The 22,046-nt window shown below is 35.6% G+C and overlaps 1 pseudogene; it reads left to right on the forward strand.

Annotated features, from left to right (window-relative positions):
- Positions 1-914: 914 nt before the first annotated feature.
- Positions 915-1,408, forward strand: LOC128118736 (60S ribosomal protein L26-like; annotated as a pseudogene).
- The last annotated feature ends 20,638 nt before the right edge of the window (positions 1,409-22,046 follow it).

The raw sequence follows: 22,046 nt of genomic DNA on the forward strand, positions 1-22,046 counted from the left end.
AAATTAAATAAAAATAATTAGAATTCAATTAGTAAACAGTCCAATTGATGATTCAGAAAATAGGGAAAGTAAACGATATTAATACAATCACAACCTGTAACTTTCAAAAAGGTCAGTAATATTTAAAAGCATCTTTTTAGATTTTGTAGTATACAGTGGAGCTTTGCAAAGAAATTCATTAACAGATGTCGATGACTAATTTTGATAATGGCATTAAATAATTTCAAAGGGAGAAAAGATACCATTTTATAAAGTAAGTTAATAGGACAGCTGCACTTCCATATGAAAATGAATGATCATAAACTGAATGTGATGGTTATTCTCAGTTGTCAACCTGACTACATCTGGAGCTAACTAAAACAAAATCATCTATGCACATCTGTGAGGAATTTTTTTTAAAATTTTTCTAAATTGAATCATGTGCAGTGGGAAAGACAGGTTTTAATACATGTCTTTTGAAGTGTGAAGATCCACTTTCAACCTGGGCCACATTTTCTGGTGGTCACCTATATAAGGATGTGGAAGACAACGGAAGCTTTCATCATTTTGCCTTCTTGTGGTGACTCTTGCTGGCAAGTCTATTCCTTCAATGACATTAGAGTCCATTTCATTGGATTTCCATCATATACTGAAGACCCACTGAGACATCCAGCTTCCTTGACTGAACAGCTACTGTATTCTTGAACCTACTTGAGAAGACAGCCATTGTTGGAGTAGCTGGAGTACAGCCTGTAAGACAGTCTAATAAATTCCAAGTATATATTAATTCTCTATATATTCACTCTATAAGTTCTGTTCCTCTAGAGAACCCTGACTCATACACCGAAGTCAGGTAAAATTCTGGAAAATTTTTAATTAATTTAAAATGGATCATAGATGCCTTCTGTGGCCACCGCTGGATCGCAGTTGGCAAAATGAAGTTCAATCCCTTCATGACTTTTGACCGAAGTAAGAACCGCAAATGGCATTTCAATGCACCTTCTCACATTTGGAGGAAGACCACCTCTTCCCCTCTTTCCACAGAGCTGAGACAGAAGTACAATGTTCTATCTGTGCCCATTTGAAAGGATGATGAAGGTCAGGTTGGTGGAGGACACTACAAAGGCTAGCAGATTGACAAAGTGGTCCAAGTGTACGGGAAGAAATGTGTCGTCTACATGGGAAACTACAGCAAGCAAGGGCTAAATGGAACAACTGTCTATGTGGGCATCCAGCCCAGCCAGGGGTTTATCACCAGGCTAAAGCGTGACGAATACCACACACAAAAAAATTCCTGGAAAGGACAGCCAAGTCTCGACCAGTAGGAAAGAAGAGGGGCAAATACAAGGAAGAAATGATTAAGAAGATGCAAGAGTACAAGAGTACGGGCATCTCAAACACCACTTTCATTAAAGACTGCTTAAGTTAAAAAATGGATCCTAGATTGTAGATGAATTTCTAAATGATCTTATTAAGTAAGAAGCACAGAGCCAAATACAGAGGTGAAAGCCATAGAGATCAGAGAAATAGTGAGAGCCATCAGCTAACCTTAGCTCACCACACGACCATAGCTTCCCAAGAGCTTCTTCCTGTCTAACCTGCACCTTTATTGCCTTGCCATTCTGCCTTCTCATTGGCTCTTAGCCCAGCCACCTCACTTCCTTGTCACTGCCTGTCTATACAGACCTCCAGGTCTCTATGGTGGGTACTGGGATTAAAGGTGTAGGTCACTATGCTTGGCTGTGTCCTTGAATGCACAGAGAATCTGCCTGCCGTGTGATCAGATTAAGAGTATGTGCTACCACCGCCTCGCTTTTGTTTATGGCTAGCTATCTATGTACTCTGACTCCAGGCAAACTATTTATTAACATACAAATAAAATATCACCACATTTCAGCACAAATAAATTATCACCACATTTCCAGGAAGCAGAAAAGGTATATAAGGCATGAGGACCAGGAACTAGAGCCTTTTTTAAGCTTTTAGATTTTAGCAGCAGTTCAGCTGAGATCCATTCAGGTGAGGGTTCAGAGGCTTCCAGTCCAAGGATTCGTGGAAACAGGATCTGTTGAGAAGTTGGCAAGTGAGGTTGGATGTGGCATGTTCTGTCTCTCTGATCTTTTAGCGTTCACCTCAATATCTGGCTCTGGGTTTGTTTTTATTAATACAGCCTTTTAAGGTTCACATTACACTAGACAAAATGTAAGAGGTAAGTATTTGAGAAATGAGGAGGTAGTCCTCTGTGTTAAATCACTTGCTTAGCAAGCCTGACCACTTGAGTTGGTATCCCAGAAATAGATGGTAAAAAGACAGATGCAGTGGTTCTTATCTTAATCTCAGCACTTCTAAGGTGATATTGGAGATGAGACTGGGAATCTCCCAAAAACTTGGTGGACCGGTTATCCTGGAATATGCAGCAAGGGAGAAGAAACAAGAAGAAAAATTCTAACTCAAAAGAGGAGGAAGTTGATATATATATATGTATATATATATATATATATATATATATATATATATATATACATATACATATATATATGTAGCAGGAATCTTAGAGAGTCTTATTAATAAAATCAAACCCGGGGCCAGTTATTGGGTTGAAATGCTGGATGGTTAGGAAAAGGGCCAAGCAAAGGAGATTAGATTTAAGGTTCTTGTTTAAAAAAGAAAAAGAAAAAGACAATTACTAGTTTTAAATAGTTTACATTGGATTGGATTGTTTTATATTATATACAAATTATATATATTGAAATTGATATTGTTAGAAAAGGCTATATGTATATTTCTAATTGTACTTATACTGTTCATTTAACAATGTAATGCAATTTTCTGATCCTTGAATGTTATTATTACCAACTATTAGGATATAAAGAAATGAAAGTTAGTAGTTAGACATTATAATAGAACTTGTAGTCATATTAGGTATGTTTTCAAGATTGAGCAGATATATTTTAGATAGACAGATCATCTTCAAACTCTTCAGAGATCTACAGAATATGACATTTAAAATGTTTTAATAACTTAGAAAATTTTTCTTTTTGTTATGACTATGAGACATGCGGCTCCTGGCAGTACCAATCTACTTCAGAGAAAATATGGGCATTGAAGAAACTGCATATGGAGTTAACTTTCATTGTGGCAACAGTTAGCCACTGGACAACAAAGTATCCTCGAATCAACTGCTGACAACAGGACAAAATGGACAGACAGGACATGAAACAAAGGACTACCGATTCTTGTCAAAACAAGTGTGGTTATGGCTTTATCAAAAGGTATCTTCTAAGACCAGGACAATATGGCACCATCCCTGAAGTGGCCTTCGCAATCTGGAAAAGGTACAGTGCCCTTTTCTTCAAAGGCAACTGAACAGGCAGTGGGCCGATGGCTTCTGATGTGCAGTGGAACAACAGCTGAAACAGTTATTCTTGAAGAGTAACTAAGCTCACGCCTCTCAATAGTAGACTGGCATTTAATAGAGGGATGTGAAGAAGAACGGGATGCTGAGATGAAGCCATATATATATATTAGAGAAGGTGCATTAATCACTGTTCATCACACAAACAAACATTTCTGTGAGGTATAAGAACTATACTAATTTAAAATTATATATATTCATATACATGTATATGAATTTAGAGGCAGTTTGATACTCATAGAATAAAATTCACAAATTGTCAGATGTAGAGAATTGATTGCAAGTTAAGTGCTTATCAACAAATAAGTCAACTATATCACTTTCCTCATCAATGCTTAGTGACTATCATGGAAGAGGAGGAGAAGATTCTACAAACCGAAGGTAGAGAGGAACCAGAGTCAAACAGTGTCTTCTGGACATGACAGGATCATCACACTCATGAAATTGCAGGTGTTGTTACCTGCAGAAAACTAACACAAGATCAAGAGAGTCAACTTTCTTACACAGAAGGAAGTGGAACTCATGAATCACCAGGAGTGATTTATCTGAGGAGATACTGAAAGTTAATAGCTTCTGCTAGATAAAAAGTCAGTTTTCTTTAAGAGTGTAGTACCTGGTAGATCATCCATGTTCAAGTGAATGGCACCATAGCCTTGAAAAATTATCAGTACAAATTAAAATTGATGAGTTACTAAAAAAAATAACAAAATAGACATGAAGTTGAAAAGTTGTGAGGGGCAAAGTGTATATTTTGTTTGAGATAGGGAAGGGAGTCAATGTTGACTGTGCTTAAAATATATTTTAATAATATTTTGTATTTAGCTGCCATTAAAAAACTGATACTTATCAAACATGTTTTAAAAGATCAATGTATTTTCCATTTTATAAAAATCTCTGTGTCCATGTTAAAAATTTTTAATGGAATAGTTTTCAAATCAATAAGCTTACATTTTCTGACTTCCAATATTTTCATTTGTATTTTTCACATTTATTTTTTTAACTAGTGAGTACAATGGTCCTAGTAAGTAAAATTATATTTTTCAACAACAACATATATATATATAGTGATTCTCAAATAATTAATAAATATATTGTTATTTAAAAAACGCTTTAAACGTCCAGAAGAAAAATCACTACTGAAAGGTGATTGACAGTTTGATAATATTAAACACATGTAATCAGAAGCTAGTTAACAATAGGATATATTTTGAGAAATACATTCTCCTTGTCCTGTCAAGGTGGGAAAATCCAAGTACCCTTACTCAAGCCTAGATGTGACAGTTCACTGTATATTTCAGCAATATTATGGCTCAAGGTACTCCTTCTTTGCAATGCTCTGCAGTAAGTTGTACTGAACACTATGTAGATCATCATAATTTATGATGAGAATTTTCGTTTCTTAGCACAGAAAAGGCATAAAAGAAATACAATAGAAAACATATAACATAGTGTAGCTGTCTGGGGCATGTATGAATATAGCTTACAGCACTGTAAATCACTAAGTGAGGTGTGAGTGATTGAATAGGCCTTAGAATTCTGCATGCTATTGTAGAATTAAAAAAAACAAAAACAAAAACATTTTAGTAATGCTGAATTTTAAAAATCCTTCCATAATACAGGCTTTCTTACGCACCTACACATGTTTTACTTCTACACATTTTACTTGATCAAATTATTAAATTTTTTCTAACTTTTTAACTCAAATGTTTAATGTACGGACCCACTGCACAGCAGTCAAAGTATTTTTTTCTCTGTGTTTTTATTCTATTCATCAGTAGGACAATAAACAAACACAGTATACCAATATAGTGGATTAGAATTCAGTAACCAGAATAAATACACTACTGGTACTACTTATTAAACTTCAATCATTTTCAAAAACTTTATGCTGACTTGAAGGAGGTAGAAAACTACACATACCATATTCCTTTATTTGACCTTTATCTTTCCATAGTTTCCTCTAACCCTGTCAACATGTTTTTTTAAAGTATTAAATGGAAAAAAAAGAGAGAAATAATCAATTCATGGTTTTAAATTATATGCCATCCTGAGTAGCATGATGAAATCTCATGCCATCTCTGTCCTTTATCTAGTATGTTCACATGGCTGTGTAAGTCATCAGACTGACAATTATGTGATTTTTTTTTTTTTTTTTTTTTTTTTTTTTGGTTTTTCGAGACAGGGTTTCTCTGTGTAGCTTTGCGCCTTTCCTGGAACTCACTTGGTAGCCCAGGCTGGCCTCGAACTCACAGAGATCCGCCTGGCTCTGCCTCCCGAGTGCTGGGATTAAAGGCATGCGCCACCACCGCCCGGCAATACCCATAAATCCTACAGTAGTGGTGCAGGCAGTTCAAACATGGACAAAGGAAAGTATGAAGGATTTTCCTTAAATAAAAAAAAAAAAAAATTGAAGTTCACACATTATATATAAATCATATAAATACATTACTTACTTAAAGAAATAACCAATATTTGTATTACTTTTAAAATAGAATATTGTTGTAAATATTTTGTTATCTATCATTTACTGTGGTTAAGATCTTATTGTGCCTAAAGTAAAACATACGTTTCCTCATAGATATGTAACATTTAAGAAAGGAATGATGTACAGAGCTTAATATTATCCATGGTTTCAGGGACACATTGGGAGGCTTCAAGTGTTAACAAAAAAGAGTGGATTTTTTGTCGTATTATTAATTCTATGGAATGTGAAATTAAATTATATGAAAGTGTAAAGATAACTAATTTAATTTTAGCATTAAAAGCAGATTAGTATTTGCTAGGTGTCAGCAAATGAGTTTTTACTGAGGGCTTTTGAAAAGAATACTTACATTTTATGGAGATAATCTAGTTAGTCTATTATTATATTAGACAGTTTAATAGAAGTAATTGAATATTACATTTTCATGTTCAATTAAAATTTATCTGTGTTAGCCTGTATTCTTAAAAGATCATTATCATACATTGTACAACATAGGAAAAGATCTTACATCAGCTTTGTTTTGGAAGAACACCGACTTTCAGAATTTCAGGGAATAAAGAAAATTTCACATTTGTGGCCTCACAGGGCTAAGCAAAGACAGAAAGGGGTTCAAAGGCATTATCCTTAAGCTAATCACATTCAAGTCGTCATGAGAACCTCAAGACAGGTCAATAAGAAAATATCCTTGCTTCCTGAATGTCATGGCATATTTCATGGCCACCTGAGTGCTCAAAAAACATTGGATACAATGTAAATTGATTTTTATTTAAGCTCAATTGCATTAGCAAAAGTAATCAATGACAGTAGTAAACTCTTCCCACAAACTGAACAGGAAGACACCACCACTACCTCCAGCTTCACTGCCAATGTAGTCAACATAATATGTATTTTTCAAAATTACCATTTTAATGAGCAATAGTGACTTACCACAACATCGTATCACTGGTATTGTAGTTCATGTAAATTGGTTGATTTATTAAGCCGGTTCATGGGCTTTCCTCCCTTCCTCTTTGGCATGCCTATTGATGTCATACCAGAAGGTACCATGCAAGCTTCCAGAGGGAAGCAACCAACAGTCCTACCCATCTAGGACTCCTATTAACCTCAACATTAACTTGCATGGAACAATAACCCTAATTGCAGGAGTAGCATGTATTCCTTGGTTGTAACCAAGAGCTGTCTATTTTCACCTAAAACCTGCTCAACTAGACTAAAACCACACTTGGTACTGGAAACATAGACAACTACTCAGTGCTGGTGAAGTCATGGATCTAGGAGGAGAGCCTACAACCACAACTTTCCTAAACCAGAGTGATCTCTCACAGAAGTTCTAAACAGTGTCCTTATAATCACAGATAAGTATAATCCTTACTTTCCATTAAGGTTTTAACAAAGAAGTCCAAAAAGTATGTGCAAACTCTTCTCTGTTCAATTTCTTTCTTTCTTTTCTTTTTTCCCCTCTTCCTTTCTTCCTTCCTTCCTACCCCCTCGCCCTTCCCTCTCTCTACCCCTCCCTCCCTCGTTCTCTCCCCCCTCTTTGTAGCTAGAGTTTTCCTGCCTGGCCCACAGTCAGGACAAATCTCTCTCACCCGCCAGTCCCACAGCCACTCAGACCCGACCAAGTAAACACAGAGACTTATATTGGTTACAAACTGTATGGCCGTGGCAGGCTTCTTGCTAACTGTTCTTACAGCTTAAATTAATCCATTTCTATTAATCTATACCTTGCCATGTGGCTTGTGGCTTACTGGTACTTTACATTTTCCTTGTCCTGATGGCGGCTGGCAGTGTCTCCCTCACCCAGCTTCCTGTTCTCTCAATTCTCCTCCCTGTTAGTCCCGCCTATACTTCCTGCCTGGCCACTGCCAATCAGTGATTTATTCATTGACCAATCAGCAACACATTTGACATACAGACCATCCCACAGCACCTCTTTCTTTCTTTCTTTCTTTCTTTCTTTCTTTCTTTCTTTCTTTCTTTCTTTCTTTCTTTCTTTCTTTCTTTCTTTCTTTCTTTCTTCCTTTCTTTTGTGGGTTAAAGTAGAATGAGGGAAAAGAGTATGCAAGCTGAGTGTGGTGGTCCTGCTGAGATTACAGCAATTGGGAGTCTTAGGCAAGAGGACTGAAGCATCTTTGAAGCCACATTGGACCACATACAAACAGATACAAATGGAAAATCTCTCTATAAAGATAAATAAATACTACTTTAACCAGGATTGTTATTCACCAAAAAATAATCTGTTGTTTTTTCTTCTTTCTTGTGTTTGTGATACGATAATACATACTTAAAGGTTTTTTTTTTTTTTTTTTTTTTTTTTTTTTTTTTTTTTTTTTTCAGTTAGGTGTTGACCATGACTACTTAGGCAATTCAGTCTATGGCTGTTGGGATTAATATGTTCCAATAAAGCTATGACTGTGGCTCAAAACATTCGTAAACGATGATGTAATGTTACATAGTGAAAAAACTGTGTATACTTGGAATGGATATGAGGGAAAGTGATGCTTCATGGGATCATGTACATGTTTAAATCAGTGGGATTTTTCAATGTACTTTTATTACTGCCTTTGTGACTATTTCAACTAATCAACGTTGAAAAATGGGCAAAATGATCAGATAATCCAATTCAAAATTTCTCATGCAGAAAGAATGATAAACATTATTTTGTTAAGTCACTATGTTTTCCTGTTGACTGCAATTGCACGTCTTTTCTACTGTGATTTAGAATCGAAAGCACATGTGAGTTACATGCATACTTAAAAATCACAGAGTCAAAAAGACCGTGAAAATACATAATTGTTTTGGATTATTTACCAGGTGATTTGCATTGATCCATATGTTATAAAAGTTCTAAAATATTATTATCAATATTCTACCATGTTCAAACATTTGGTGAACTATGAAGTCTTGGAAAACTGTTCATGTGTTTAATAAATTTGAATTATTCAGTATAAAGTTGGGGAATAAGTTGTTAGTGAGGATTTATTGGTGTTCAGTGCTCCATGCATCAAAGATTGAGATAAATTGATGTAAAGGCTGGCTAGATTATTAGGAGTTATGAAGAATAAAGCAAAGATACAGAATTTTAGAAAATTTTAGTAATACTAATAACTGCTTACCTAATCTAGAGAGTAACATGTCATATTTAGTAATCATTTAAATATCAATGTCACTACAAGATCTCTAGATGGCTAAAATTCCTGTCTATAATTCTCTTCTTTGAATTCATGAATCTGGACAGACATCCTAGAATTCACTCTCCCTGCTAATGATGATTGGTTTAAGAGAGCTACTCACAGGGGAAACAAAATAAAACCCTGACTCAATCATGGGGATATATCTAAAAGGAATGATAAGTAATGTTTCTGACCTTTCTGGAAACACTAGAGAGGAGTCTTAGGAAATGGGGGTTGTTGGCATAGTCCTTGCCATTTGGGAAAATGAGGAAAGAGGAACATAAGTTCAATGACAAAATAGACAGCATTAAACAGGTTGAATAGTTTATATTGGAAATATATAGCTATATACATATACACATATGCATGTAACAACAATTGATGAAAAAAGAGAACAATAATTTGAAAGAGAGTTGTGAGGTATATGGGAGGGTTTTGAGGGAGAAAAAATAAGGGGGAAATGATGACTATATTTTAATCTCAAGAACAAAAGAAATAATTTTTTAAAAACCCAGCTTGTGCTACAAGGCCAGAATTGGCAGAATACTGAGATATTGGTCCAACATTAAAAATAAAAGACCAGGAATCCAGCTTAGTGGTAAATTCCTGTTTTGAATTCATGAGGCCCATTGAATCATAATGAGAGAAAGAAGGAGAAAAAGAGACAGAGGGGGTAAGAGAGAGAGAGAGAGAGAGTGTTGGGGGGAATGAATATTATATCATTATATCCTTGGAGTAAACAAATCATTAGCTTTTTGAGACTTTGAAAAATTACTTCAAGTTCCCAGCCTCTTATACATAAACAAGTTTCAAAAGTAGGTCAGTTCCCCAACTATTTAGTCTTCAGAACCCACTTTAGAGATCTTCTTAGCGATTTCCCAACAGGGTTAAAAATTGTTACAAACAAGTGACTTTCTTTCAATCCATTTCAGAGGAGGAGATGTTTGTAAGAATTTAGTAGAATGTGCTATTTATTCACTTATTTACTAACTTGAACAACTTTTATTAGAGCAGGAAACTCCTGGGTTTGTTTTAGGCCATTAAAGTGTTTACATATTTTGGTTATTTGCATTAATGAAATTGAGGAAGCCATGAATCAGTGTAGAATCAATGTTGCTTTGTGTCTGTTTTGACACGGGAAAGAATTTGAAGCTTATTTAATTTAGGAAGCTGTGAGTGATAGTTCTGCGGAAGAGTTGCATTGTAAGAAGATGAGGCGACCAGAAATGCAGACCAGACCTGGTTCACACTTAGAGTTTACGTATTTCCACAAAAGTGCTGAAGGTTCACACTCTGTTTGTTAGAGGTTGTTTGTACTATTACTTCTGATTTGTAGAAGGGTAAGGTGAGCCACCTTGACCATTTCTGTTTAGAAACTTCAAAACAAGTGTGAGTTTCCCTGTGCTTCCTTTATTCCCAACATGGTAAACACGTGGTGGGGGGGAGGAACCACTAACTCTGCCCTTGTATTGTCAACAATCGCACTTCAGTGAACTGCTGGAATAGCCACCTCTTCAACAAGCATCAGCAGAGTAGACTAAACCAGAACTTTTATTGGTTGATGCACCTAGATTAGAGTTATTTTTCTGCATCACAATTTAGTCTACCCCGATAAAAAGATTATTGCATCAATTATTCAAGACAAGAGTCTTACTTCAGGTCTTCTAAAAATTTATTCCCCCAGTTCAATTAATTTTTTATGTGCAGATTGCTTTTTATCATTAAAAGAAACTAGCGGGGATTTGAAGAAGACAATATGTGACAAACCAATTAATTATTGAAGACAACATATCACTGGCAGTTAAATATCAATGAGAAGCTAAGAATCAGTCTTAATTTTAATGCCATGACAGTTTCATAAAATTAAGAATCATACACCTGGATTCATGGAGTTAATTAAAACAAATTTTACAAGCTGGATGTTTTCTTCTTGTAGAATTATGAGCTCATATTATTGTTCCATTTTAAATGAGCCAATTTATATATGAAGAAATATATTTCTTTCCATGCATTTGGGTATATGATTGTGGTGTGTGTGTGTTAGTTGTATATAGTTCTGCCTGTGTGAGAGACAAAAACACTGAACATTGGGTATACAATTCACTTTCTGACTAATTCTCTTGAGACAGCTTCTTCCATTGAAGCTGGAGCACAGCTGTCAATCAGCAAGCACCTGCAATTCTCCTGCCTCTGATCTCCACATAAGTGTGGTTACAAGCTTACATGACTTTAAAATAATTAACTGGGTTCTGGGATTCAAATTCAGATATTAATGCTTGACCAGCAGGCTCTCTTACATATAAAGCCATCTTTCCAGCCCCATTTCTTTACTATCTTAATCTATTATTTAATTATGTTTTCAATTTAAAGATTTATTTAGCTTTTTCATACAGTGTATCTTGATCATATGTGTTTCTCTAACCCAGTTCTTTACAGGTCCTCTCCATACCCTACCCACTCAACCTCATGTTCTCTCTCTCTCTCTCTCTCTCTCTCTCTCTCTCTCTCTCTCAAAAATGAAAGCAACAACAACAAAAACAAGTTTAATGAATAATTTAAGAAGCTGAATACATAGCACATTTTGTCAAAAAAATTCTTTACATCTTTATCTTACAAGGGAACTTTTTTTTGAGGATCTTAAAATATTACCTAGAAATCAAACTGTGTGTCAGATTTACGAGCCACATTGGGGGCTGGAGAGATGGCTCAGCATTTAGAACTATTAGTTTTTTTCAGAGGACCTGAATTTAATTTCCAGTACCCATAATGGGTGGCTTATAACCTCTTGTAACTCTTCCTCCAAAGGTATCCAATGCTGCCTTGCAAGGTTACCTGTCCACATGTGGCATAAACACACACATACACACACACACACACACACACACACACACACGAACAAAAAAGCACACAACACACTAATAATAATATTACTGTTAAAAAATAACCATATTCAACATGACAACATGTTATCACAATACTTCTATTTTTCAATTTCATAAAGTCATATAGTGCTCTGAGTATATTTATTATTGTAAAATATTATATCCTCGGTATTTTTGCCTCTGTATCATCATCTATGTAGCTAATCTGCTATATTTCACTCACATAAAATTCATTAGGCTATAGAATTTATGAATGAAAGAAGCCTAAACAGCAGCACAGTAATTCTACTTTCAATGTATTTTGTCTATGAAATCTATACTCTTTCATCTTGTTAACTGATATTTGGAAGAATTAGCTTCAAGAAACCAGGGAAAGAGATAATATTTCATGAAGATATTAAATGTAGGTTAACATTTGAGTATCTTGTCCAGCCTTAATATGAGGGGAGGTGCCTAGTTTTATTGTGACTTGATATGCCATGTTTGGTTGATATTCCTAAGAGGCCTGCCATTTTCTGAAGGGAAATGGAGGAGGAGTGGGTCTGGGGGAGAGGGAAGCTTGGGCCAGAGGGGCTGAGAGAAGAGTAGGGAAGGGGAAAATGCAGTTGGTATACAATATATGAGGTAAGAATAAATAAAAAATTAGAAAAGATTAATATAGAAAATTTTGTTGGCATCAAAATAAAATTGTATCATTTATGGTCTTGTTTGATAAGTTTTAGTTTCAATTTATGACTGTTAAGAATAAAGAGAATAAAGTTGGAAACATGATTGAGGAAAGACCAATTATACTAATTCACTAAAGTTAAATATCAAATTGTATAGTTGGTTTAATATGTTCTTTCAATACATATCTCAGGGCTGCGGAGGTGCTTCAGTGGATAAAGTGCTTCCTTCTTGATGACCTGAGTTTGGATCATCAGAATACACTTTATGAGCTGTGCATATCCATGTGCACCTAGGATCTGCGTGTTCTTAGATGGGACAGGAGGAGGCTGGGGTCATGCCCTCCTCCTTCCATGCTAGCAGTTTGGTGAGCTCCGGGCTCAGTTTCAGTTAGAAACTCTGTCTCAACAAACTAGGTGTAGTGTGTGATAGTCAACTCGGATGCTGATGCTCTGGTTGCTCCTTCCTGGTGTGTTCAGCTGTAAATTTGAGACATCTGCATTTTCAGTATAATGGGTTGGTCGATTCTTATCCCTGCCCTGTTACAGTATGCTATTGTCTTGATTTTGATGTAAAATTAAATTTCTACCTACAATCATTTCTATTCATATTTTGGTTAGATAGATATCCATGTCTGCCATTATTGCAATGTGTGGATGGCTGATACCACCCTGAAGGAATCAGAATCACGTGAAAGGGGGAGAGGAATGTGAAAAGCAAAGAAGTCTGGCACCACACCAATCAGAAATAAGGCAGAGATAATTCATTCCAAGATTCTAGATAATTCTTTCAAATGAGACAAGACTGTTAGAGGTGAGCCCCACTCATATTGTCATAAAAATATCTTTAGAAAGCATATTCTAACAGTGACACAAAGTGATGGGTACTTCATTAGCCCTACTACATCTTTAGGGGCTATTCATTCCTTTCTGTCTCTTTTATATTAACTCAGACATAATTGTGTTTTCTATGTCTCACTATTATATTCTATCTTCCCAAAAGATATTTTAAGACAAAAATTAATCACTTCATTACCTATAAGAAAAACTCTTCAAATATTCTGTTACTGTTTATATGACAAGGTTCAATCTCTTTTACTCAATTCTAAAGGTGTCTGGATTTTGCCTTCTCTTAGCAGATAGACTGGCTGGAGTTTTATATTTTACTCATATTCAGATCTCTGTATGTTGGCATATGAACTGGTAGAATTTCTAGAAATTAGATATTTAATTAATTTGTTCCTGCTGTACCAAGGGAAGGCTCAGTGTGGCTGGAGTGATTCCTTGTGCATTGAATAGTAACTGTTAAGTTACTATTGCCAATGAACCTCACCTCAGACCATGTGTGCTGGTTACCTTTCTCATCACAGAGACAAAATACATGACAGAAATAACTTAAGTGTAGATATTTTTGGTTCATGATTTTAGAGTTCCTCAGTCCACATGCAGGAAGGTGTTGTGAGCTGTTTATATTATATGGAACAATGTGACAGAAACTCTGCATATCATGGCTGGACCTGAATCAGAGGCTCGGCACACCCTTGGTAACCTCTTCCCATCAAACTTATGTCAAATCTGAGAATCCCACAGCTTTCCTCAAATAGTCACACCCTCTCAGAAATTAGTGCTCAGAATATCAGACTATGGAGGACAGTACAGTTTCAAGGCACTGCAACTACAGTTGATATTTCAACATAAAAATCTGTACTGTACTCAGCTAATATTTATCCCTCAGAATTCAGACTATGAATTCTGGTGTACACAGGCCACTTCAAAAACTAATTTTGCATTGTTTCCAGCAGCAAGCATGGCACAGAGTTGGTAAAATGAGACTTGTATTAGTTTCTAAAGGGGTTCATGTTAGAAATGCAGTTCTAGAATTTGGTTAATAAACGAAAAGAAACATTTCTTCCTGAGAGAATGTAGTAGATAGCGGTGACACTTGTATAGGATCATACTCTTTGTCTCCTTCTATCTTATTATTCTGATTCACCTCAGTTCGATTCGCCAAGTCATCCTAGGACTCAGAAAAAAAGGGAGGTGGGGCAAAGACTCCAAAATTTCATGAAAGGACAATATTGACCCTCAGTTAATATTTAAAGTAAAACTCCACGTGCCAGCATTTATCCAAAAGCTTTTCCCATTTGCAAAAGAAATGGTGAATCTTTATCAGGTGATGTCTTCTATTGTTCCCCAACAAGTAATGCCCCATCATTCCCTCCTCTTCCTTCTTACACTAGAGCTTGCTTTGTTTTTGCTATTCTAGTTTTTCTATCTTGCCTGTCTTCTATTTTATGTCCACAAAATCTCTGTTATCTACCAGCTGTCCTTTATAGTGACTTCCTTGGGTAAAGAGATACAAAGTGACCAACAGGAAGACACATCTAATTATATGGAACTTAAGGAGATGAACACAAAGTTTAATCACAGTTCATATCCTTTTCTTAGCAGATGACTTGCACACACAGCTGCTAGTCCGAGTTCAGTTTCTTTCTTCTTTGTCCAGTGTGATAGTGAACACATGTGAGCAAAGAAACCGTTTTCATTCACCTACTTGAGTTAAGCCACATAAAACACAATCTCTATATGCTCTTACGATGGAGTGGTTTAAAGAAATTTATAAGATGTTTTATATTCAATATTTACTATAGATACGTTTATCCTTTAACTGCGTAATTTCTTTGTGGTTAAACATAAGTAGTTATATGTCTTATCTAAATATAAAACAGGATGGAATACCACTCCTCTTTCAGTGCTAATATTTCTGATGGCAATTTGGAGACAACGAATTTGACAAGCTTGGGCAGATTTGCCCACGGTCAAAGCAACTGTTGCCATGGTATTTCACTGTATGGTATCCTGATATGCTGTCTATTCTATTATTCTTGTGGAAGCTAAGTTACTTTTCAAAAATTGAAAAAAAAAATTGAAAGGATCTTGCCTTTAGAACAAGATAAAAAATAAGCATAGAAAGTAGAAATTATTTTTAAAAAAATACTATGCTGAGAAGACCTCCTTGACATTATCTTCTGCACATGCAATCACACATGAAGTCTCTTACATACAGTCACAAAAACACAATCACACACATATACACACAGAGATATAAACATAGTTATCTAGGAAATAAAAATGGTATGTAGCACAAATTGTTAGAAGGTCTTATTAATAAAAACAAACCCGGAGCCAGGTATTGGGGTGAATGCTGAAAGATCAGAGAAACAGAACCAGCCACAGCTAACCTCACCTCACCAATTCCTCAGCTGATCTCATTTCCTCAAACTGGAAGCCTCTGTGTCCTCATCCGAATGGATCTCAGCTGAATTGCTGCTCAAAAGCCTAAAAGGTTAACCAGGCTCTAATTCCTGCTCCTCATGCCTTATATACCTTCCTGCCATCAATTCCTGGGATTAAAGGCATGAGTCACCATGCCTGGCTGTTTCCAGTGTGGCTTTGAACTCACAGAGATCCAGAGGATCTCTGTCTCCAGAATGCTAGGATTAAAGGTGTGTGTGCCACCATTTTCTAGCCTCTATATCTAGTGGCTGTTCTGTTCTCTGACCCCAGATAAGTTTATTAGGGTACACAATATATTGGGGAACACAATATCACCACAATGGTATGTGTTTTAATTAATTATTTCATCTTACTTTAAGTAATAATCTGTAATGGTTTTGGAATTGGATTTGCATTTTGGAAATCCAAATTTCTTTCATATACATACACGCACATATACCCATATACAAATAAACATGATCTTGTTACTAAATATCTTATTTTGTGTAACATGACAGTGATTAAATAAAAATGTTAAATAAATTTTATAACAAAATATCATGTTTATACATAGCACATCACCAAGTCAAGAAATGTCATAATTCACATATTCCCATAGAATTAGTGTTCAGATCAAGAAAAACAAAAATATCAGTACCCCTTCAATCAAAGCTCCACAGCAGAGGAGATTAGCCCCATGTCAGAAAGAAAAACGAATAGGTTTTGTTTATAAACACACATGGGCTTTTAAATGTGTTCTCTTTGTGACTGGTTTATTTGTTAAGTCGTATTGTGGAATCAATTGATGCCTTATGTAGAAGAGTCATTTATTGATTTGGTCCCTGTGCAATGCTTTTGTTTTCTAATCATTTCTTATCTGTAACATAATTGACATTTTTGATTAGGTACATTTGCTATGGTAGTAGGTATGTGAAAGTTGGATGTTCAATGATATCCTGTCTGTAACAGTGTTCTTTTCACTCATAAGCCATAAAAACTAAAAGTATTTTTAAGATCAAAAAGTCTACTCATAGCTAGATCAATTCCATTTAAGATTTACCCATAAATGCTAAAGTATTCTTCTGATAAATCCTTGGTAGATTCCTACATTATTTATACCTTATGACTTTTCTAAATATTGTGCTATTAAATTCTTGTAGTTTTGTGATACACACACACACACCTCCTTCTCTCTTTCTCTCTATCTCTGTGTCTATATGTCATCTATCTATCTATCTATCTATCTATCTATCTATCTATCTATCTATCTATCATCTATGTACTTGTCACAAACACACACACACACACACACACACACACACACACACACACTTTGTTGAGTATATTGTACATTTAGGAACAAAATAACTAGGTTATAAGAGATGGATGTGTCCATCTGTAGGAACAAATGCCAAGTGAGTTCGTAGAGTAGGTATACCAATTACGCCCTCAGAAATTACACAGTTAGAACTGCTCTGTATCCTCGGTTATTTTCTCAACATTTCCTGAAATAGGTGTTTAATGAAAATTTGTAGCAACTTGAACTTTCACACGCCAAATAACTAATAAACTGCTTGAGCTCTTTTAAGATGTTTTGGCAGCTGAGATATTTTTTTCCTCCTTTACTTTTTGTAATGCTGAATTTAGAAACTTGACTCTCAGATTCATGGTTTTGAATTTTTAGAAGACATGTGTATTCTGAGTATAAATGTTTGGGATGCAAGTGATTTCTCTAATTTCTTCATTATTTCCTGCATATTTTGAGACAAAGATTTTTGTAGCCCAGGCTGACTTCAAACTCAGTGTGTAATAGAGGATGTCCTTGAACTTCTGATCCTACCTACATCAAGCAGAGGTTCTAGGCATGTACCGGCACACCTGGTTTTATACAGTACTGGGCATCAAACCAGGAATGTTTGTGTGTTAGGGAAGCGCTCTACTTCATGAGCTACATCCCCTCTTTAAAGTGTATTTTGACTTGACCTTTTCAAAAATAAGGGCATAGTGTTGGGCTCAGCACATTATGTTTCCTTATGTTTGAGTTCTCAGGCCCTGATGTCTGTGTGTCCTGGGGTCTTCAAACTCTCCCCGACTAGCTCCTCTGCAGTTTAGCTGCTTTTACTGAATGACTTGGCTGCTTTCCCAGCACAATACCAGTGTTACCAATTGGCTCAGGGTGGGAAGCACACAGCTGTTTAACTCTCTTTAATGAGCTTCCCTTTCTATGGTTTCCTGTTTCCTCACATCCTGGTTGTCTTGGCTTTCCAATGCTATTAAACAGTGTTTTTTTTTGTTGTTGTTGTTTTTGCTTTTTAAAAAATTAACCAAGGTTCTAGTGTTCTTTGAGAAATTTGCTACTCTACTCATCTACAAGGTAGTGCATTTTAGCCTGGACCAGAATTATCAGCAAGTGGTTTGGAAAAAAAAAAACAAAAAACAAAAAGAGTAACTGTGATACAACAATTGCAAAAACTATTTAAAAGCATAGCCACAATACCCCATAACAACTCCTATACTATTGTCAGAGACATTAGTGGCAATTCTGTTTACAACATATATTGTGGTTTTATTTATTTATGCATGTACAAGAGTCCCTGTGTCTATGTATATGTGCATCATAGTGCCCACAGAGTTAAGAAGAGCACATTGGTTCCACTGGAGCTGAAGTGATGGTGGATGTGAGCCATCAGACATGGTTTTTGGGAACACAACTCTGTTCCTCTTGGAGGAGTAGCAAGTGCTCTTAAGCATTGGGACATTTCTCCTATCTCCTGGATTCATTTTTATTATGTTTTATTGTTACTTTTGGTGTGATTAGCCCTATTGTGATTATTAATACTATTATTTTGGAGGTGCTGGCTCATATCTGGTCTCCAATCTTGAGATTTCTTGTCAGCTAATACAAATACGAGGTCCTGCAAAGGTGACATATTTTACTGTGACTGTTGCAAAGAAAACATTTCTCCTTCATTGTGGTCATACTGAGAGTCAGTAAGAAACTATTTGTTCCTATTGACTGTATGATCAAGACTGATACGTCAATCAAAACACAAAAATAATGACAAGGAAAGGAAAGATACATAAAATGTCACCTTCTCATTAGTAGAGTGCTCACAAATGTATGTAAACAGATTTTTATATGGCTGTTACATTTATAATCGAGGAAATAAAGCATCTAGTACAGGCTGTGACATTGAACATATTTCCCCTTTTCTGTATGTTTCACTTTTGGTATGATTCATTTTTTTTTGTTTGTTTGTTAAGAAAAAACATCTGTTACCCAATCTAAGGACTACCCATCCAATTGTGTGGCTATAACTTTGAAACTATATCCAATATTGCAGTTAGACTTTGAGGATTTCTTATAATTATTATTATGTCATAAAAAATCAAGATAAAATATAAGTTATCGCCGGGCGGTGGTGGTGCATGCCTTTAATCCCAGCACTTGGGAGGCACAGGCAGGCGGATCTCTGTGAGTTCGAGGCCAGACTGGTCTCCAAAGCGAGTTCCAGGAAAGGCGCAAAGCTACACAGAGAAACCCTGTCTCGAAAAAAACAAAAACAAACAAACAAATATATATATATATATATATGTTATCAATGTATAGTTTGGTCTATCATCTGATAGGATAGTCATGATAATATGTGAAATAAGCACGTATATATTATAATAATTTATTACTAAGTGTGCTTTTTGGTTTTAGGAGAGAGGGTTTGCTCTGTAGTCCAAGCTGGCCTAGAAATCACTATGTGTATCATAGTAGCCTCAATCTCATGAAAATCCTCCTGCTTTAGTTCTTCAAGTGATGTGATTGTAGCTGTGAGTTACCAAACTGGCTACTTATTCTTATTTGGCAGATAGATATAACTCAGAAATTTGAGTCACATGAGAAAAAGAAAATATATGCAAAGTTAGCATTTGAAATAAAATCTTACTAATAAGAAGGAACAATGTAAATGGGACAATCAGTACAGTATGGGTATGTGGTAAAATAATTATGCTTGCAATTTTTTATAAGGTTGTGGCTATTTTAAAATATCATTAAGATTTTTATTAGTGCATCCAATGTTTTACTCCACTTTGAGGAACACAAAATGTAAAATGCCAGTAAAAGTTTCATGTCTGCTCTTTTTATTAGTTGGGAGATAAGATAATACTACCAAGATGGCTCTAACAGAAAAGCTGGGTTTATGGAAATGTTTTGTTTCTTTCTTACTACATACTGTTAGCAAAATACCACTAATTAAACTCAAAGACATTTAATAATAAATTGTACTATAAATGAAATACTTTTTCAAAACTATTAATGTTTCACTATTTAAAGCTTCCTTATTTATTTTAACCTTAAATGTTCGGGGAAAGAATAGTGTTGTGTTTTTTTCTGAAGTCTCCTCCTGTCCTTGCTTAATTAGAACTCTGGTAGACCTATTGTGTCAGTTAGATTCCATTCCTAGAGAAAGTTTTAAGGAGAGCTGAGAACATGTCTAGGAATGATAAGATGGAGTTGATGTTGGTGGGACATCTCTATCAACTGCACACTGCTCACCATTCAGTACAATGTGTGCACCAAGACAGCATCCATTAACGTAAACTGAGGCATTCTGTCTACTCAAATTGATTAAGGGTTTGCATTTACTTAAATATTTCTGACAATTTCTGTCCAGAGCTATCACCCATAAATCTTTTAAACCAAGTGTGGCTTGTTAAACTCCTCAATGCAGGGAGAAGTATCATATCTACTAAAAGGGGTTTATCTGGTCATGCTTGTTTTAGCTGTGACTCCATTGTCACAAGTCTCTATGGTGACAGCATTATGGCTTTTTTTTTTATACAACATTAGAGAAACAGTAAATCAAGGTTTCTTTGGGACCTTACAATAACACGTTATGTAAAATGCTGACACTCACTGATTTGTATATTAGGAACAGAGGATTGCAGCACTTCTTCAATATTTATGACTACTTGCTGTGGGATGTCTGTATGTCAAAAGTGTTGCTGATTGGTTAGTAAATAAAACACTGATTGGCCAGTAGTCAGGCAGGAGGAAGTATAGGCGGAACAAGGAGGAGAAGAATTCTGGGAAGTAGAAGGCTGAGTCAGAGAGACACTGCCAGCCGCCACGATGACAAACAGCATGTGAAGATGCCGGTAAGCCACGAGCCACGTAGCAAGGTATAGATTAATGGAAATTGATTAATTTAAGCTGTAAGAACAGTTAGCAAGAAGCTTGCCACGGCCATACAGTTTGTAACCAATATAAGTCTCTGTGTTTACTTGGTCGGGTCTGGGACTGGAAGGTGAGAGAGATTTGTCCTGACTGTGGGAGAGGCAGGAAAACTCTAGCTACAACTAATGATTAATATGATGTTTGTGGCACTAAGATGAAAGGTACATAAACAATCATAAGATATAATTTAAGTTTGATTACATAAAACTAAGCAAATATCTCTACACCATTTAATATCTTACATTAATCATCAAGAAAAGAGAAATATTTGATTATTTTGCAATTAAAATTAGATAGCATGTGAATTCTCCCCCTGCCTGAACTTTATTCTGTGTAACATAAAGAGCTAACATAATAACCCTTTGTTATTTCCTTCTAAGTGTGCTTACCAGCATCTTAAGTCCTGAATACCAGTATTCTACCTTTCTGTTTGTGTTAATTTTGTTGTGTACCCGGAGCAAATTTTGATCATTAATTTGTCTAATTTACTTATAATGATATGGAAAGGTAATCTCAACTCTTCAACTATCTCCTTTAGAATGAGAAAGCACAATCTAATTTGGTGTAGGTGTCATCGAGCCCAGAGAAAACAAATTACACCAGAGTGAGGAGTGTAATTACTTAACAAATAAATGGCCCTCAACTGACAGAGTAGGTATCTAAGAATGGTCTCTTCTGCAGCACATCAATTACAGGTAAGTCGAGTGAAACACAGCTTCTAGCTTTACAGAGAAGATATCCAGAATAGATGAACGACATGCAATTTAAACTAGCATTTTATCATTTTTTTCAATCAATTAATACAAAATCATGCATATGCGGGAATAGATAAACATTCCTTAATGTTTTTCTCAGCCTTGCCTCTGATTGTTATGTATAATTAAGAGATAGTAATTTACGTTCCTTTTCTCAGGGTAAAAAGTACATTGGTTCAACTTCAGTTG

Source organism: Peromyscus californicus, unplaced genomic scaffold, assembly GCF_007827085.1.
Source record: "Peromyscus californicus insignis strain IS unplaced genomic scaffold, ASM782708v3 Scaffold_22__1_contigs__length_63687245, whole genome shotgun sequence".
In the NCBI taxonomy this organism is placed as follows: domain Eukaryota; kingdom Metazoa; phylum Chordata; class Mammalia; order Rodentia; family Cricetidae; genus Peromyscus; species Peromyscus californicus.